The sequence below is a fragment of the Gopherus flavomarginatus genome, chromosome 9, assembly GCF_025201925.1.
Source record: "Gopherus flavomarginatus isolate rGopFla2 chromosome 9, rGopFla2.mat.asm, whole genome shotgun sequence".
NCBI lineage: Eukaryota > Metazoa > Chordata > Testudines > Testudinidae > Gopherus > Gopherus flavomarginatus.
The window spans coordinates 20,314,831-20,333,098 of record NC_066625.1 but is presented as its reverse complement, the minus strand read 5'-3'; positions in this window follow the sequence as shown (position 1 = coordinate 20,333,098).

Genomic DNA, 18,268 nt, shown 5'->3' with positions numbered 1-18,268 from the left:
CGGGCTGTTCCGAGTCCCCTCGCCATGGCAGCTCCCGGCGGGCTGGGCCGCTGCGTGGTCGCCTTCTGGCTGGCGCTGGCTTTCGACGCGCTGGGCCTGGTGGTGCTGCTGACCGGGGTCTTCGCCAACCTTTTCTTCTCGGACCTGCTCATTTACGCGGGCGGCATCGGCATCTTCCTCAGCCTCATCTGGTGGGTGTTCTGGTACGCGGGCAACCTGGAGGTGCCGCCCGCCGAGCTGCGCGACGACGTGGGGCTGGGCCCGCCCAAGGGCCGCGGGGACAGCCTGCTGCGGGGGCTGGTGAGGGGGCTGAGCACCTGCATCTCCGCCGTCTTCTCCTCGGCTCCCGCGCCCGCCACCGTGGAGCTCCAGCCCGCTGCCAGTCCTGCCCGCACCCAGCCCGCCTGAGACTGAGCTCCGCGCCGCCAGGTGGGACCAAACGCGGCTTCACAGCCAACGCAATGGAGAAGCGGCGATGGCGATGACATGGGGAGAAGGGGACAGCGCCCCCGGGCCGGAGGCGGGTGGGAGCGGGTGCCAGGGCCCCCGCCCGAGGGACGCCCCGCTTCCTGCGCCGGGCCGTGCCGCCAGCAGGCGGTGCTGTAGCTGGGGGGTGGTTCTGCCTCGATTTCCCAGCGGGGAGAGGGGCTCCAGCCTAGCTGGCGGGCGCTGCGATGAACCCGGGTGGCGCTAGCGGGTCAGGCGAGCTGTGCGGGCCGGGGGGGCTTTGACATGCAGTGTCTGGGAAATACAAGCTGGGGCGGGACGAGGCTGGTTTTCCTAGGACAAACAGGAGAGACCTTTCAATGATCTTTCCATGGTCCTGGCAGGGGACCGCAATGAGAGTGCCACAAAGGGGTGTAGTTTAGAATAAGGAGGACTGATTAGAGAGGCAGAGCAAAAACTCCTTTAGGATAGAACCTAAGGAGATTTTTTTCCCTACCTGGCTTTCTTTTATCTGATTGAACTTTATATATATATATCTCTATGCTTTGGTCCTTAATGAAACCACTAACACACTATATAGTTAAATGTTTCAATTCGTTTGAAATGTTGCTGAGCTTTAGTAATATGATAGAATTGAGAAAAGAAAAAATTGGACCGAGTACCAGGAAAAGTCCTAAAGCTGGCTTATATTAGACTGTGGGGACATAATTCCTTGGGAACTGCTGCTTGATGTCTTTAAAGACAAGGCTGGACAAAGCACTGGTAAAAGTGATAGTGAGTTGGCAATTGGGTGGTTTAATGAATGGATGGTGTCTTCCATCTTAAAGTTATGAATCTCTCTATACATTGTACATGTAACGAAGATTATCTTTGTCCCAAAGATTTACAATCTAAGAACATACTACTATGCATCTCAATAGGCTCTTCAAACTTGGAATATCAGCTAGAAAGAGGCCAGTGCCTTGAAACAGCTGAACAAACATTAACCTTTAGTCCTGTTGGCTTCATTGAAGAAGACTATCACTTCTAATTACTTGGTATACCTATCCAAGAGAGAATAAAATACAGTGAAATCAAGAAGGACATTGCATGCACCATTCTTGCTTTCTTATATCCTTAGAAGTAGAATTGCAGCCAACAGCTTAAAATTCTACATACAGTGAAATAGTTCCTTTCCCTGATCTCTCTAACCTCCTAAAGTGGACTTGCCATTACATACTAGGTAAAATTTTCATAGTCACTCAAGTGACTTAGCAGCCTAAAACCCACTTTCAAAGGTCACTTGATTGGGCAAAGTTTTCAATAGGATTGGCAATGTGATGGTTAACCCAATATGTATATTTTAGGAGAAAAGAATGTTTAATAAGTAATGATTTAACTATAAAAAACCTGTCAGTTGCCATATGAAAGGCTGCTATACTATGATATAACCAAACTTGCTGAACACTAGTGTCAGTCCTGTTTGTGCAAAATTAACTCTTTTTAACAAGCAGCAGATAAAAAGCTGAACTAATTGAAAGGGCTACCCACCTTCCCTCTCACCCCCCCCCAATTTTTGTTTGCTAAAAATGCTGCATAGATGAAAGGAAATAAGACTATTTTTTTTTTCCTCTGTACTGGCCCTTCTGAATTCTAAGAGGAAACCTTATAGATGGGGAGATAACTTAAAGCAGCATGCCTGTTCCACTTTCCTGTATGTGAAACCTAAAGGAGGAGGTAAGGGCAGAGCACAGCATTGCTCCAGCAGGTGACTTGGTGGCCTTTAGTTTATCATTAACTATAACTGCAATTAGGAAAGGCTTTCATTACCATATGACTTGCTTTCATTTGTTTCTGGGTGTGGCTGTCACTAAAGTTCTGAAGTTTAATATCTTGACTCATGGCAATGGACACATTTTGAGCTGAAGGAGAAATAACCGATTCACAAATAACTGTTACTAATTAATACTAATAGTTACTAATTGGTAATTAATATTAGTTACTAATACTAGTATTAGTAACTAATATCAAATAACTAAGATTTACAAATTATTAGATTTATACTTGCACTACAGAAAAGGAATGCTTTGAAAGAAAATGTATAAAGTATGGCTACTGTTGTTTATCTTAAGATTGTTTGTTTGTTTGTTTGTTTTTATTATAGCACCCAGAGGTTTCAAATAGCACAGTCCCTGTCTTGAAGGATTCAGGTTAGGATTTTCAAAGTGGCTAAAGTTTTGTGTAAAATGGATTAGAACTACCCATATAAGTAAAACAAGTAGATGGCACCTGCAAATTTAGCCTACTTTAATGAACATAAGTTCATTCAAATGTTACTTCAAATTATAAGGTAAAAAAGTTCTCTGAATTTTAACTAGATTTCATATTCACCAAGTCCTATTCTTTGAAATGGGATTCATTTGTGGCTTCTATTTTTTTTAGTTATCTGTCTGGAGCCAAGTTTATTAGTTACATTTATAAAGTAAGGTATAGGTGGCACTGTGTAATAAATAAGCTCTGCCAAGTAAGTAGCAGGTCTCTGCTTCAATTAGCTTTTTGTCTAATTGCATCAGTGAGTACAACACAGAACACAAACTGAAGTACATAAGATTCAAGGTAGTAAGCTTCAGCTTATACATAGCATTCCCCCCCTTGGGTAGGGGTAGTAGTGTTTGCATCTGAATTAAACTGAGTCTCCATTTCATAAGGCTTATGACAATTGTTTTCTAGAAGTATTTGGTATTTTGTCCCATAAATGAAGATTGATTGCTGCAGGGACAAACCTGGGAGAAATACCTGAACTTGATTTACTGGACTGAATGTTTGGGGCAGAGATGCTGGAAAGACTAGTCTGTCAGCAGATAATCTGTCAGCAGTTTTGCACTGAAGTTGAAGACATTTCATTATTTATTAACTTTGTATTACTAGAAGTCTAAAAAGATTCAAGCTTTAAGCAACTGTCTATATTTGTAATCAAAGTAAATCTGTTCTAAAATAAACTCAAATTCATTTAATAAAAATATTAAAGGTAAAGAACACTTTGGATAACTTATTTACCAGAAGAAATATAGGTAAAAATCAATTTTTATTTTTCCCTCCCTTTAGCATCTTCTGAAGACATGACTACTGATATTACTGCCACTTAGGAAAAAAACTCTTGTTGTGGCATGTTGGGAAAACTGGAAAGAAGATTTCCCTGTTGAAGAGGATTCTTTATTTATGGAATAATCTCTACCACCTTACCAGAATCTATACCAAATAGACTTATAGAGCTATCTCTCTGCCAAATGTACATATTTCAGGGTTGGACTAGAGAATTTTAATTGTATTTATTGACAGCATTTCAAGCCATATGAAAGATTCCTCTGTTTTTTTTAAATTAAGTTCTCATGTGAAAACTAATTGGTTTACACTTTTAATAAAATCTTAAACAGTGTTTCATAAGTAATTTCAGCATCATGTATAATTACTTGTTTAAATGCCTGAAAAAGTAGGATGAAAAGCTCTAATTTTAAGCTAGGTATAGAAGTTAAATTACTGTGAACTTGTTTTTACTGTGGCAGTGCAATGCCTTATTTGTAAGGGTGCTTTTGGTATCCCTTTGAAGCAGTTTTGGAAACCGCTGATGTAAGATTAAACATCATAAAGTTTTTTTTACTGTAAATACACAACTTTGACCCAATGATTAATGTCCAAATGTACTCCTTTTCCAGATTTTTTTAAAACTGTTTTAAGTATCTTAGCTGGACAGATAAAATTAGTGAGTGTTTTGACAAGACGACCTGTTCTCCCAGAAGAGAAATGGAAGAACTGCTGTAATGTGAAGAAGCAGGATAGAACTATGAGAAGAAGCCTGATCCCCAAATACTGTCTTAACATTGCAGCATTCTAGAAACGACACTATTTTTTTTTAACCTTGAGTAGAAGACAGTTGTTTTTGGTAGTGCTTAACCTACATAGTATTACTAGTTTAATTCCCTACCCCCATCCCCGAGAAATACTGTTTAAAAATAGCAGATGTAAGAATAAGGAGGAAGAGGGTTTATATTAAAGCTAAAGGTAACTGGAGACCTGGGTTAGACAGGTTCCTGCATGAGTTACTACTTATCTCTCTTGCTGAATAAAGTGAGCATGGGATTCAGTCCTACCATGGGCAAATAAAGGTGGATCTTACACTTGCACTGGATTTCTGTGTGAATCATTCTTGTGTGCCACTTGCAAGTTGTTAATGAATTAATGCAAAAGAATCTGGATCTGTCACAACCGTAGCAGTCACACACAAAATCCTCTCCAGTAAATGGTGTTAAGGTCTCCTTTTCTGCTGGTTACTTCCTCTTCGTTTTATAGGGATTTTTATCTCCGATTCTGTGCAGGGAAATGGAACAATCTCTTCTGTAAAACTACCCGGTGGCCAGCGTGATCTTTCCCTCTCAGTTAATGACTGCCTGAGATCATCTGCTTTGTTTAAGGCACAAAATATATCCTCACTTCTGCTTGCAATACTGAAGAGTAACATTCAGAGAGGGTTTGTTTAAAAAAAAAAAATTACAACTAGAGTAGGTTCAGATGCAGGTTGTTTTTTTTTAAGTTCCTCTATTTACAGACATGAATTTTAATAATGCAGTTGCTAGGATTACTGAAAATTTGGTTTTGAGTTCATTAGCGTGCTCTGAGCCACAGGATTTGGCTAGGAAGTTCCATAACTTCTGTCTGTAAACTGGACAGCTTTGAATTAGACATACAAGGCAGAGAGATATAGTAATGTGAAACTACTTTAGGGCTTTTCTATACCTGCACTTAAGCTTCCCAGTAGACAGTCACCTCTATTTACGTTAGTTACTGTTGTAGTGCTAACCAATTTATGGGAAGAGTGAGATGGAACAGAATGTAGTTAATTCTAACTGATTTATAAATCTCATTTTGTACCTTTCTAGGAGTGGTTATGTGTGAGGTAGACAGAACAGAGCTTGATTTTTGAAGTTCCTCACTGAATTGCAAGAATTAGTGACTGCTGCATTTGTGAACAGTTTACTATGCAAGCTTTTAAAGCAAAATTTAATCAGTGCTTTTCTCACATAAAGAAAAAAATGTATTTTAGAGAACAGTAGCAATCTATTTTAAAAGTACCTTTACCCTTCCTTATTTTAGACTCACTTCCTGATGATAGCATAGCAGGGATTTTATAAATAGTGTATTGAGCGGTGTTAACAATTTCAAGTTCATATTTTACAAACAGAAAAGGCAGCCCGCTTTAAGGACAATTTGATGGATTCAGTTTTCCAAATGTTGACTTTTTAAAATGTTACCATCAGCCATATTTCCCAAATCTTGTTGTCATTTTTGGATGATATATTTTCTTCCTGTGAATTTGCAACAGAACATCTAACTGTAAATAAGTGGAATATTAGTTCTCTACATTTAAAATGTTGTTTAGTAGAAGACCCACAATAGTACCAATAGGCCCACTGTTAAACTCCAGTTAGTAATGTCTTTAGCTATTTCTAACACTTTTCCATTTTAAGATATGACTGTCATAATGATATTGAAATCCTCTTCTTTAATTTCACAATTAAACAAATGGATAAGGAGCAAGGGGGACTGACTTAAATCACTGATTTTAATCACAGTGTGCTTTACTCTTACAGATATCTTCAGTTATCATCATGTATGGATTTACACATTTAACTATTAGCATTAACAGAAGTTAGGAAAATAAATCTTTCTCCACAGCAAATTTTGTCTTGTATGACTCAGCAGTGAATTTTCACAATATGAATTTTAGTACAAATCTGTCCTTTGTTACAGCTGAAACAAATATTTGAAAGCTTATTTCCAATTAAATTAAAAATCCTGTTATTTACCTAAACAGGACTTCTAATGGCTTAATTTCTATGATTATCTTAGACATCTTCACAAAAGTAAATATCAAACTACTGTGATGTGAAAAAATTATAAACTATCTCAAACCTGTATGAGATTTCATTGATGCAAACAGTTTAATGCTTGTCTCTCTAAATTTTCTTTTAAGCACAAAAAATACTGGGCTAAATTTATCCATGGTATAGCTTTATTGAAGTAAGTGGAATTATACTAAGGATTAATTTATCCCAGTGTATTTGTCTGAGGTCAGTGTAAACATTAAGAAAAAACTAGGGCTCATGCAATTAAAAAAAATCACATGATTTAAAAAAATACTGTTTAAATACTTGTGGATGTTTTCAACATTTTCAAATATTGATTTCAGTTACAACAGAACACAGTGTACAGTGCTCACTTTATTTTTGATTACAAATATGTGCATTGTAAAAACATAGTATTTTTCAGTTCACCTAATACAAGTACTGTAGTGCAATCTCTTTACCATGAAAGTTGAACTTGCAAATATAGAATTATGTACAAAAAAACCTCACTCAAAAATAAAAATGTAAAAGTTAAGTTTACAAGTCCAATCAGTCCTACTTCTTGTTCAGCCAATCATTCAGCCAAACAAGTTTTACATTTGCAGAAGATAATGCTGTCTGCTTCTTGTGAGAACAGGCGTTTGCATGGCATTGTTGTAGCTAAGGTTGCAAGATGCACTAAAGATTCACATGTCCCTTCATGCTTCAACCACCATTCCAGGGGATGTGTGTCCATGCTGATGATGGGTTCTGCTTGATAATCATTCAAGGCAGTGTAGACCAACGCATGTTCATTTTCATCATCATGAGTCTGATGCCACCAGCAGAAGGTTGATTTTCTTTTTTGGTGGTTTGGTTTCTGTAGTTTCCACATCAGTGTTGCTCTTTTAAGATTTCTGAAAGCATGCTCCACACCTCATCTGTCTCAAATTTCAGAAGGCACTTCAGATTCTTAAATCTTGGGTAGAGTGCTGTAGCATCTTTAGAAATTTCACATTAGTATCTTCTTTGCATTTTGTCAAATTTTCAGTTAGTGTTCTTAAAACAAACAACGTGCTGTCATCATCCGAGACTGCTATAACATAAAATATATGGCAGAATGCGGGCAAAACAGAACAGGAGACAAAATTCCCTCCAAGGCGTTGAGTCACAAATTTAATTAAAATATATACATATATTTTTAAACAAGTATCATCAGCATGAAAGCATTTCTGCTGTACCAGTGGTCAAAGCATGAAGAGGCATATGAATCTTTAGTGCATCTGGCACATAAATGTCTTGCAACACCAGCTACAAGAGTGCCATGGGAATGCCTGTTCTCACTTTCAGGTGACATTGTAATTAAGAAGTGGGCAGCATTATCTCCCATAAATGTAAACAAACTTATTTCTCTTTGTGATTGGCTGAACAAGAAATAGGACTGAGTGGACTTGTAGGCTCTAAAGTTTTACATTATTTTGTTTTTGAGTGCAGTTATATAACAAAAAACCCTACATTTGTAAGTTGCACTTTCTTTCATGATAAAGAGATTGCACTACAGAACTGGTATGAGGTGAATTGAAAAATACTATTTATCATTTTTATAGTGCACATATTTGTAATAAAAAATGTAAAGTGAGCACTGTTTACTTTGTATTCTATTGTAATTGAAATACATATATTTGAAAATGTAGAAAAACATCCAAAATATTTAATACATTTCAGTTGGTATTCTATTGTTTAACAGCATGATTAATCCCAATTAATTTTTGAATTAATCATGTGAGTTAACTGCAATTAATCGACAGCCCTAGAAAAAACAAAGTCACATGACTGTGCTGCCAGATCTCACTTGTAGTTCTAGATATGGAGTTTCACAGCCAGCTGCTGGGAGTTTTAATTTTGTCACTTCCCATTATGTGCCATAGGGCCTTCTGTCACAGATCATTTCTTATTTTAGTTACTCCTTGGGGAATTCTGCACTAAAAAGTTAAAAGTTCTGCACACAATATATTACAAAACAGTATATTTTACTTGTCAAAATAACGCTATATAATCATGTCCATTTCTATTAGTTTGGTAATTTATTTCAAAATACCTATCAGCAACTATGTCCGTAACACAGACCCCAGAAAAATTCCTCCAGGAGTAGAGAGTTAAGGAAACATTTATGACAACCCAGTTCCTATTTCTCTGCCCCCTCCTCCTAGTGCCTAGGTGGAGGGGTGTCCCCCAGCCCAGCCACTTGCATGCACCTCCTACTCCCAGAGCCTACATGCAGGGCACCCCCTAGCCCAGACACCCGCACCACAGGGTGATCCAAAGACCAGACACTTGCACACAGACCCTTACTCCCCAGAGCCCAGCCATGCCCCTCCCCACCAGCCCAGACATTCACACACCCTCCCCACCCAAGCACAGTTGTGCACACAGCCCTCTCATCGCCCAGCCCAGACACTTGCACATGCACCCCGGAGCCCAGGGATCCACAGGGAGAAACAGCCTGATGTTGGTCATGGGTTTGTACAGAGTTTCCTGCATGCCGCCTCCTTCCTTCAGGGCATGCTGAAAACTGCCGCTGCCAGGAACACTCCAGCTCTCTCCTCTTCCCCCGACCCTGTCTTCTACTTGCGAGCTGGGCTCTGTTGGGTCCAGTGGCCCTAGTTGCAGCCAGCAGCTCTACTGCCCACTTCTGTGGGGGTGAAAGGAAATTCTGTGCAAAAAAAACATTAATCTCTGTGCAAATACTGCATGTGCAGTGGTGCAGAATTTTCCCAGGAGTACTTACTTCTCCCTTATAATATTTCATATAACCATCTTTTTATGTGAAGTTGTTGAGTAGCAAAAATATATTTTTCTCTCAACCTATTTTACTGGCATCTCATGACTTATTTCTATTTACAGAATTAAAAACAGTTTAGAAATATTATTCTATTCATTTCTGACTTGGTACAGTTTTAAAACTTTAGATTGTTGTTTTGGAAGCTTTGTTACTCAGAAAACCTGTCCCTGCAGGGCACTTCATACTTAAATATCTCTACTGTAGAGTTACTGTTTCACTTTTCCTTGTTACAGGTTTGTAACATGTTTGTCAGTGAACTAAGAAACAGCAAATATACATTAAGACTGACCTGAGAATCTCAATTTAGAGAGCTAAACAGGTAAAAGAAAGGGAGAAGGGTAATGCCTATGTTTAAAACTGTGTTTCTGTTGGATAGTCTAAAGGCAAAAGCAAAATGAACTGTTGTTGGTATTTAGGACATTTGATTTAGGAAACTGAATCTCATCAGAACTATTTTTAGTACTAGAAAGGTTATTGAAAGAGCAGAGCAATGGAAGATAAATCAGTTAAATCTACAGACTATCAGTTTCCATACAAATAATCTTGATGTACTGTGTTCAGCAAAATAACTTAAAAGCTTATTACATTATTCTGAAATGTTAATTTAATTAAGCTCTTGCATTCTCTATCTTGGTAAATTGAACTGTCAAGAACTCTTAAATTTAAGGCACAAGTTGAGAATTAATATATAAGTATTTTATGCACTTTGTAGTGGGAATACTACATTGATTTGGAATGACTGATGCTGTAATGACAGCTATTTTTCATTTCCTGCAAACTGCCAGCCTGCCCGTCACAAACTAACAATAGTTAAGAATAATCCCTACCTGCACTGAAAACAGGTTTAGTGAGACTCTTGGAGAGCTGTATGGCAACTCTCATAGCAGTTAAAAAACAAACACCCCCCACCCCAAAAGCAAGCCCCATCCCCAACCCACTTTCAGCAGTGAATACTGCTGGTGAACAGTTCCAGTGGGAAAGGCTGGAGACTAGCAATTCCCTTCCTGGGACCTTACCAACCACCCCCCTCATAGGAGGGGTTAAGGTGGACTATAATGATGAGGGGCTGGCTCCCTGCCGTACCAATCAGAGGAGTCCCTAACTGCCTCCAGCTCGCTCAGTTACCAAGCACCTCTCCTTAATTCCTTGTCCAAGCCATTTTTCCATTCTTTTGTGCCTTAATTTATGGAGTACCTGCACTGAACATCGGCCACAAGGAGGCACCACCCATTAGCTTGGCTGCCTCCTCCCCACACCCAGCTGGGTTCCCAGACATCTCCCAATGCCCTCTTTTATATCAGCCAAAAATATGGAGTCTGACAGGTGCACCCCATCCTCCTGAAATAACTCCAGTGCCCCACAGAATATGCCAGGATGTGAAATCACTGTCCCCCCCCAAGGGCAACAAATAACAGTGGAAATGCAAGCTTTTCCCACACTGTCATCAGTGTCCCATGTCTAGTAGAACTGATTTTAATACATTGTTCCCTAACTTGCTTATAACATTGCATTACATAGTTAAGAGGAAACCTTAACTGTGATTCCTGTGGTTTTAGTACATTTAAGGAACAGTTTGGTCCTGTCTATAAAATGGAGCTCTGTGGTAAAACAGTTGGCTTACAACACATCTGTTACAACACGTCACCCATCTCCTTGCAATATAATTATATTTGTAATCTGAGATGCACCTGTTGTTCCTTCAGTCTTTAGCCTTGAGACTGAAAAGTGCAAGGTAAGGCAGTGTTTTTTGTTACTTGGATATCTAGCCATTAGGAACAGAACTGAGGGCACTTGACATACCAGTTCGAAATACTGTGTATTTTGTACTCTCTCTTTCTTCTAAAACAATCTGTCATGCACCTGATACTAAGTGCAATAACCAAACACACAACTGATTGAAAGGACAAAGGCCAAGAATAATCTCACATATTGCTAGAGCTATTTCAGGTGAATTACTTGGAGAATGGAAAGTTATTTATTCAGCTAGGCTATTCTGAAATCCTTTCAAGTTGCAGGCAGTTTGCCACTCATGGCAAATGTACCCGAGGATAATATTTCAATGTACATTTCACTGTAAACAGTGGTACATTATTTAAGAATTAATGGTGGAAAAACCTCTGACGGTTTTTAAATCATAGTTTGTCCTGGTTATTCAGAAAGCTTTTGGTATGTCTATGTGATTCCTATTACTAAAACAAAGCTGTGGCATTGTAAATTCCCTACAGACAATAGTGTGTACACAGTTTTCTTAAAGCAAACTTCAGGGATAATCTGAAAATTTAGATCTGTGGTGTAACGAGGCTGCACTGAACAGGTACACTTTAGTGTTGGCAAAATGCATTAGCATGTAGCCACAGAAGTAATGAAGAGGACTGAACTAGGCATGAAAACTTCATAACAGACTGTGGATTAATAGCATAACATACAACTGTACAGGTGAATAACATTTGATTTTTAAAAATGTATATTTATAACAAGAGGGGAAAAATCATTTCTAGGCTTCTTTAACATAGTTTGAAGACAACGACATAAACCCCCCAGCATTCCTATGCCAAAACCAGAAAGTATCCAGAGATAACCAGACACTACTGTGACAATACCATCACACCCACAAATACCAGCCAGAGTGTTTAGTTAAGATTCAGTGCTCCCTATGCACTCTGCTCCATGCTAACATCCTTCCATACCATTGTACTTTATTTATACACACCCATCTCCCACTTAAACCACACACCAGAACTAACAAACTAGAGGTGTAGCCAAGATAGAATGGAAACCCTTCTTGCTCAAAAAGGACAGAATGGGAAAAATTGATAGGAAGAATGAGGTAAGATGCCCTAGTCTTCTCCAAAACCAAAATAGGGTTATTACTCCTTTTACCCTTATAGAAAGTCCCTTCCTCCACCTTAAGCAGAGCTGAGATATGTCTGCAGGTAAGCTTGCCCTGCAGATCGAGAGCAGACTTCATTCATCAGGGGTAACGCGCTATGTGACCTTGAGCAAATCACATATTCTCTGTATCTCAGTTCCCCATCTGTAAAATAGCAATAAATCTGATGCCTTCAGCAGCACTAAATCCACACAATTTTTTTAGAGCAGTTTATGGTGGTCTGCAAATATTCAAATTAACTCATTACATGTAAACCCAAGCATACATGGAGCTCCACAAAGCTTGGTACGTATGTTCACTGGACTTGAGAGGCTGGGAAGGGTTCCTGATATCACTCTTGTAATGCTAACTCAACGCAATCCATCTCATTTTACTTTGCTCCTCAGCTCTTGAAGGCATAAGAAAAGTGTCCTCTGTGGTGAAGCATTGCTAGCTGGGCAGGACTGGGTGTCTTTCACTGCCTATTTTCCTCTCATGCCCATACTTCATATTATGTTGCATCATAACCTCATAAATGGTTTCTTGATTCTTCTCCATATTCAAAGTTTGCACTTGCCATTTTGCCTGATTTGATGCTTTGCATATTTGTATGGCTTTTTAAAAGAAGTTAACTTTATAGTCTCTGAGCAAATACATACCTTCTGTTCTGCAGCCCACCACCAACCTGTCTCTACTCAGAAAATGTTTTAAGGGGGAGGGGTGAGGGTGTCACAATTTCAAGGCTGTCTCTTTAGCATCCATTCTGTAACATTCTTCAATACTTTCTTGTGCCTTTTACACTCATGTGGAAGAGGAATCTTTCATAGATTTCATTCTTTTTAGGTATTCTGCTAGGGTCCCATTAAAATCAGTCTGCTCCATGGGTGAGAGCTGGAAGTTATTAAAAGTATCTGTGACTCCTGCACCAAGTACAGTTAGTAAGACCACTTTATCAACAGCACCACTCATTGTCTCTTCATCCGCATACAACCACCTCTGTTTGAAGCACTTTCACAATTCATGCATCCTTCCCTGAACTCTAGTGGTGATCTGGCCATCCATCCTTACCAGTAGTGTATGTACAATTCAGGGGTCTGGAATTATTGTGAAAATTCTTCCTGATTGTTCTCAAATCTGTCCACTACTGGTATCATGCATTGTTGCTCTCAGTAATCCAAGGGCTTATACTTAATAATTGTGTTATTTTTATTTAAACATGGTAGAACACATGGTAGACAGCAACTGCTGTCTGCAATTCCCTTATCAGTGTCTACAGTCCAGAGCCCACACCTCACAATCCAAGATGGATGACCTTTGCTCTCTATGGCCAGCTACACCTCATGTTCTTACACAATCACTGCCTCATATAGTCTTGAGGAACTTCCTGGGATCTGTCAGAGTGGAGCTCCCTGTCTGGAAACACAGGAGCTGATTCCTGGAGTAAGTCTGTCAGGTCTGTTATTCTCTAGGAGTCTAGGGTTTAGAGACAGTCAGAGAAGGAGGGAGGAAGACATATATAAAGTGTTCCAGAGAATTGGGGCTAATACCACTGCTCTCTGATGGTGTTCTGGAGGTATCACAAAACTTTTTAGGCAAAAAAGGTCAGTGTCTCATGAAAGTGTGTAGAAATAGGGAAGTGTTGTCATGGGTGGATATCCAGTCTTTAAAGACTGTTGCAGCCAGAATAGTTCTGATCCTAGTATGAATGGGCTACATTTGCCAAGGGAGTTAGGCTTCTGAACTCTATAGGGTTCTAAACTTACTTGGTGCTTAAGTTTTTGCATTCAGACTTCCCCTATAGTAAATGGAACTTAGACACTTAACTGCGACTTTAGGCACGTAAATCCTAGGATCAAGCAGCAATGATATTCACAAACCCCCAGTTTAGCTGCCACTTTGTGAATCTAGCCTGGTCTGACTTAAGTGAGGCAAAAAACACAGGCCTCAAAAATGGGCCTAAACTACATAAGGTTGTCCTCATTATACTAACAAATATAAAAAATTCCTTTTTAAAAAAACTCCCACACATCAGATCATACTCCATTTATATTGGGTGCCCTCAATTTCTCCATTGACTTCAGTGGGAATTGAAGTAACAGTTCTATCACAAACCATATTTATACAGAATTCAAATGGTTTCCATAACTATGCTATACTTTTAGCAAACAGTATAGTCACAAAGCAGTTCTTTTTTCCCTCTGCATAGCTTGCAGAGATCGCCAGTCACACTATAGATAAAATAAGAGATCTTTGTAATAGCTATCAAGATTCTATAAAAATCCTGATGTATTTATGGAGCTCCAATAATCTGTGGAATATACCTGCTGCTATTACAATTACACTGTTGATTACATGAGTTTACAGTGCAATTGATCACAAGACCATCCTAAGTTCCATCCTTTTTTGGGGGGTGCAGACAGACGTGGTCTCATCTTCCATAAAAGACTATGCACAGTTTTGAAACAGTGAGTGTTATTAGCTAATTTCAGATCAACATCATAAAAATTAATGAATATATTTGAAAATGAAGTTTTTAATAAAATCTGGCATTCCATTTTCCAAATCAGAAGTTCAAACAGTGTTAACATTGAAGTTGTCTCAAAAATATTGTCCAGCAACATTTTTTCAACTATAATCTATTAAATGTTTATGTTCCCACTTTTATAAATGCTAAATCTTATCATTATCCTCATTTTACAGGTAGGAAAACGGAGGCCCAGAGAGATCAGTGGCAGAACCAAGCAGTAAATCTAACCTCCATCCACACCCAATCTGTGTGCCCTTCAGTCTCTTCCCTATTTGCTCCCTCTTCCTCAGGTGCCTACCCCTCTGACCCAGTTCTCCTCCTCCTCTTGCTCCCTCCACCCCTCCATCTAAAAGTGTGCCACTGCCGCTCAATTTATTTTTATGTAAGTTATTTCATTATCTAGTTTACACATTTTAACACTTTACATACAACTATAACTTTAGTTTAAAACAAGAACACCTTTCCTTGTGATTGTCCTCCATAAAAATAATACTGACTAATAATGTTCTGCTGTGTCAAGTAGTTGGCCCCCTCTCATCTCTTGAGGAGCCCTCTCCCTCCCTAGCACAAGGTAAAACAGTGCTAAATCAATTTTACTTTTATGGAAGACAGGCAAAGGGGATATGTTCATGATCAAGAACAGACAGTAGCTTTTCTAGAAAGAATTCCAAGCCAGACATCTGTGTCTATCCCCAGGCAAAACCATTCCTCTTTCATACTGTATCTGAATTTAATTACTGCAACCCACCCCTTCTCTTATCCATTTTGCTCCCTTTCCATGTCTCAGTGAACTGCGTGAAATTTCTGCAAAAGGGGCCCCACTGTGTTTTCTGACAGTATATACATGGTAGAAGCACTACCTGTAGGGTGACCATATTTCCCTATGGTGAATACGGGACATCTGGCAAAATTAAACATTCAAGCGAGTTCAACGGCAATCAATCAGAACTATACAGTACAAACATTCAAATTAACATCAAGTTGGCTGAGCCCGTTAAAAAGAAATACTGCTAGTTGGATTCTTTTTATTTACCTTCTTATTTTTAAGGCTTTAGGATTCACATGAGGAGAGGTGACACACAGACAGACTCTTGTACATGTCTCTCACACAGAGGGGGTGACCAACTGACCAACCTCTCTGCCCAGCGCTCACTGCCCCCCATGCCTGGTTGGGCCCCCGGGACAGACACATCTCTCCAGTCCTGTACCTGGTGCTGCATCTTCCCACAGCAACATGTGATGGGGTACACAGGATCAAATCCCCCGCCCCCATTTCTGCCACGGTTCACACCAGAATGTGTCCAGCAGCAGCCTTTCAGCACTGTGTGGGAGGGAAGGGATGGGAGCTGCTTCCAGCCTCAGGGGGGAGGGAGGGATGACCTGACCCGCATCTTAGCAGAGCTCATCTCTTCCCCTGTCCCCACCGCCTTCCCCCCCCACAAGCAGCTTGTCCCTTCCTGTCCTCACAGTCTTGAAAGGCAGCTAACACCTCCAGGCTGCTGCTGGCCACAGACATAACCCAGCCACCTCCTATCCCCTAGGCTACAGCGAGGGCAGGAAGGGCTTAAGCCCTAAGGATGCATTCTGCACCAGGGCCCAGGGAACCTGACTGCAGGGGCTTCAGCAAACCTGGCCAGAGAGGTGTCTCAGCAGATGAGAGTGCCTAAGGGATGGAGCAGCCCTGCACTACCTGGGGGCAGGACCCAGGGCTGGGGAGGGGTGTGTGAAGAAGGTGCTAAGCTCCTGCCTGGTCAGGGCGTGAACAGGATTGAAATTACTCCCCGTGCCCCCCCACCCCATGCGACTCCAGAGCTTAGCTGAGAGGTGGAGAGGCTTCCCTGTGCCAGCACTGTGTGGCGCTTTGGCACATGCAGGGCTTGGCTCCTCCTGACCTGCACCCCAGGCTGGAGGGTTTTGGGCTTTCTTGGGGTACCGGCTCAGCCAGAGGCAGTTGGGGAAGGAAGGAGCCTGCCGGCCAGGCTGTTGGTGAGCTGAGAGCTCTGACCAGGGGCTGGTTCTCCACACAGCGCTGGGAGTGGGACGTGCTCTGCCGGGGACAGGGGAGATATGGAGGAACAATGGGGCCAGGGATGGGGTGAAGGGGTAAAGCAAGAACAGGACTGGGGGAGGAGGAGCACATAGAGGGCTGATGGGTGGGTAGCAGGACCAACATGTAACTGGTCACTTTCTGGCACCTGCCCACACTCACCAGCCACCACAGCTCATCCTGCATAGGCACAGCCAGTGGTGGCTGGAAAGGGGACAAGAGTGGGGCCCTGCTGACTGAGAGCTGGCATGCAGCAGGGGCGCCGCTGATAGACCAGCAGGGGGAGCAGCCGGCCCCACACGCTGCAGCTTTGCTCTGCCACCAGCCTTGCACACCTAGCCCCATTGCTGGCCTCTGCACCCCCGGCCCCTACTCACTGCTGGTGGGCGGATGAGCAGCGATATGGCCAGCAGCAGGACCCACCAGTACTGATGGGGCGGGGGAGACCGAAAATACAGGATGATTTGCCTGTTTTTAGGAAAACATTGGGCCGCCTGCAAGAGGGCTGAAATATGGGACTGTCCCTTTAAAAATGGGACATCTGGTCACCCTAACTACTTGTCTCTGTTCGAGAGGGACATACAGTTCCTATTTATTTATTACTGTCCAGAACTTAAACACCTCTGGCCCCCATGACCTACCACACATAACCCGTCTACTCCTCGCCAGTTAGTGCCCCATTTGGAGCACGGACCACGGGTGCCTCTGCAGCAAGCTCTATGAATTGGGATTTGGGACCAGTGCTGGGATTTCCACTGCCCCCACAGCTGTGGGGGGCCAAGTGCTGACCAGGGGGAGAGGGGAAGCTTGGGTCAGAGGGGAAAAGGCAGGCACAGGTGTAATGTCACAAAAAGTTCCTGCTCCCAATTCTGGACTTCGGGTGTACTGAGCATGCTAACCCTTACCTCCCTTTTCATGTATTCACAGGCCTGGTCTACACTACGCTGTTAAACCGATTTTAACAGCGTTAAATCGATTTAATGCTGCACCCGTCCACACTACACTGCTCTTTATATCAATTTAAAGGGCTCTTTAAATCAATTTCTGTACTCCTACAAAACGAGAGGAGTAACGCTAAAATCGATATTACTATATCGGATTAGGGTTAGTGTGGATGCAAATCGACGTTATTGGCCTCATTATTTTACAGTAGCTACACACAGTGCACCTCTCCAGAAATCGATGCTAGCCTCGGACCATGGACGCACACCACCGAATTAATGTGCCTAGTGTGGATGCGCACAATCGACTTTATACTATCTGTTTTATAAAATCGGTTTAAGCTAATTCGAATTTATCCTGTAGTGTAGACGTAGCCACACACAAAGTGAAACAGCTCGCCTCAATCATCCAATAGACCAGGGGAAGGCAACCTATGGCATGCATGCCGAAGGCGGCATGCAAGCTGATTTTCAGTGGCACTCACACTGCCCGGGTCCTGGCCACCAGTCCAGGGGGCTCTGCATTTTAATTTAGTTTTAAATTAAGCTTCTTAAACATTTTAAAAGCCTTATTTACTTTATATACAACAATAGTTTAGTTTTATATCACAGACTTTTGGAAAGAGACCGTCTAAAAACATTATAATGTATTACTGGCACGCGAAACCTTAAATTAGAGTGAATAAACGAAGACTCAGCACACCACTTCTGAAAGGTTGCCGATCCCTGCCACAGAC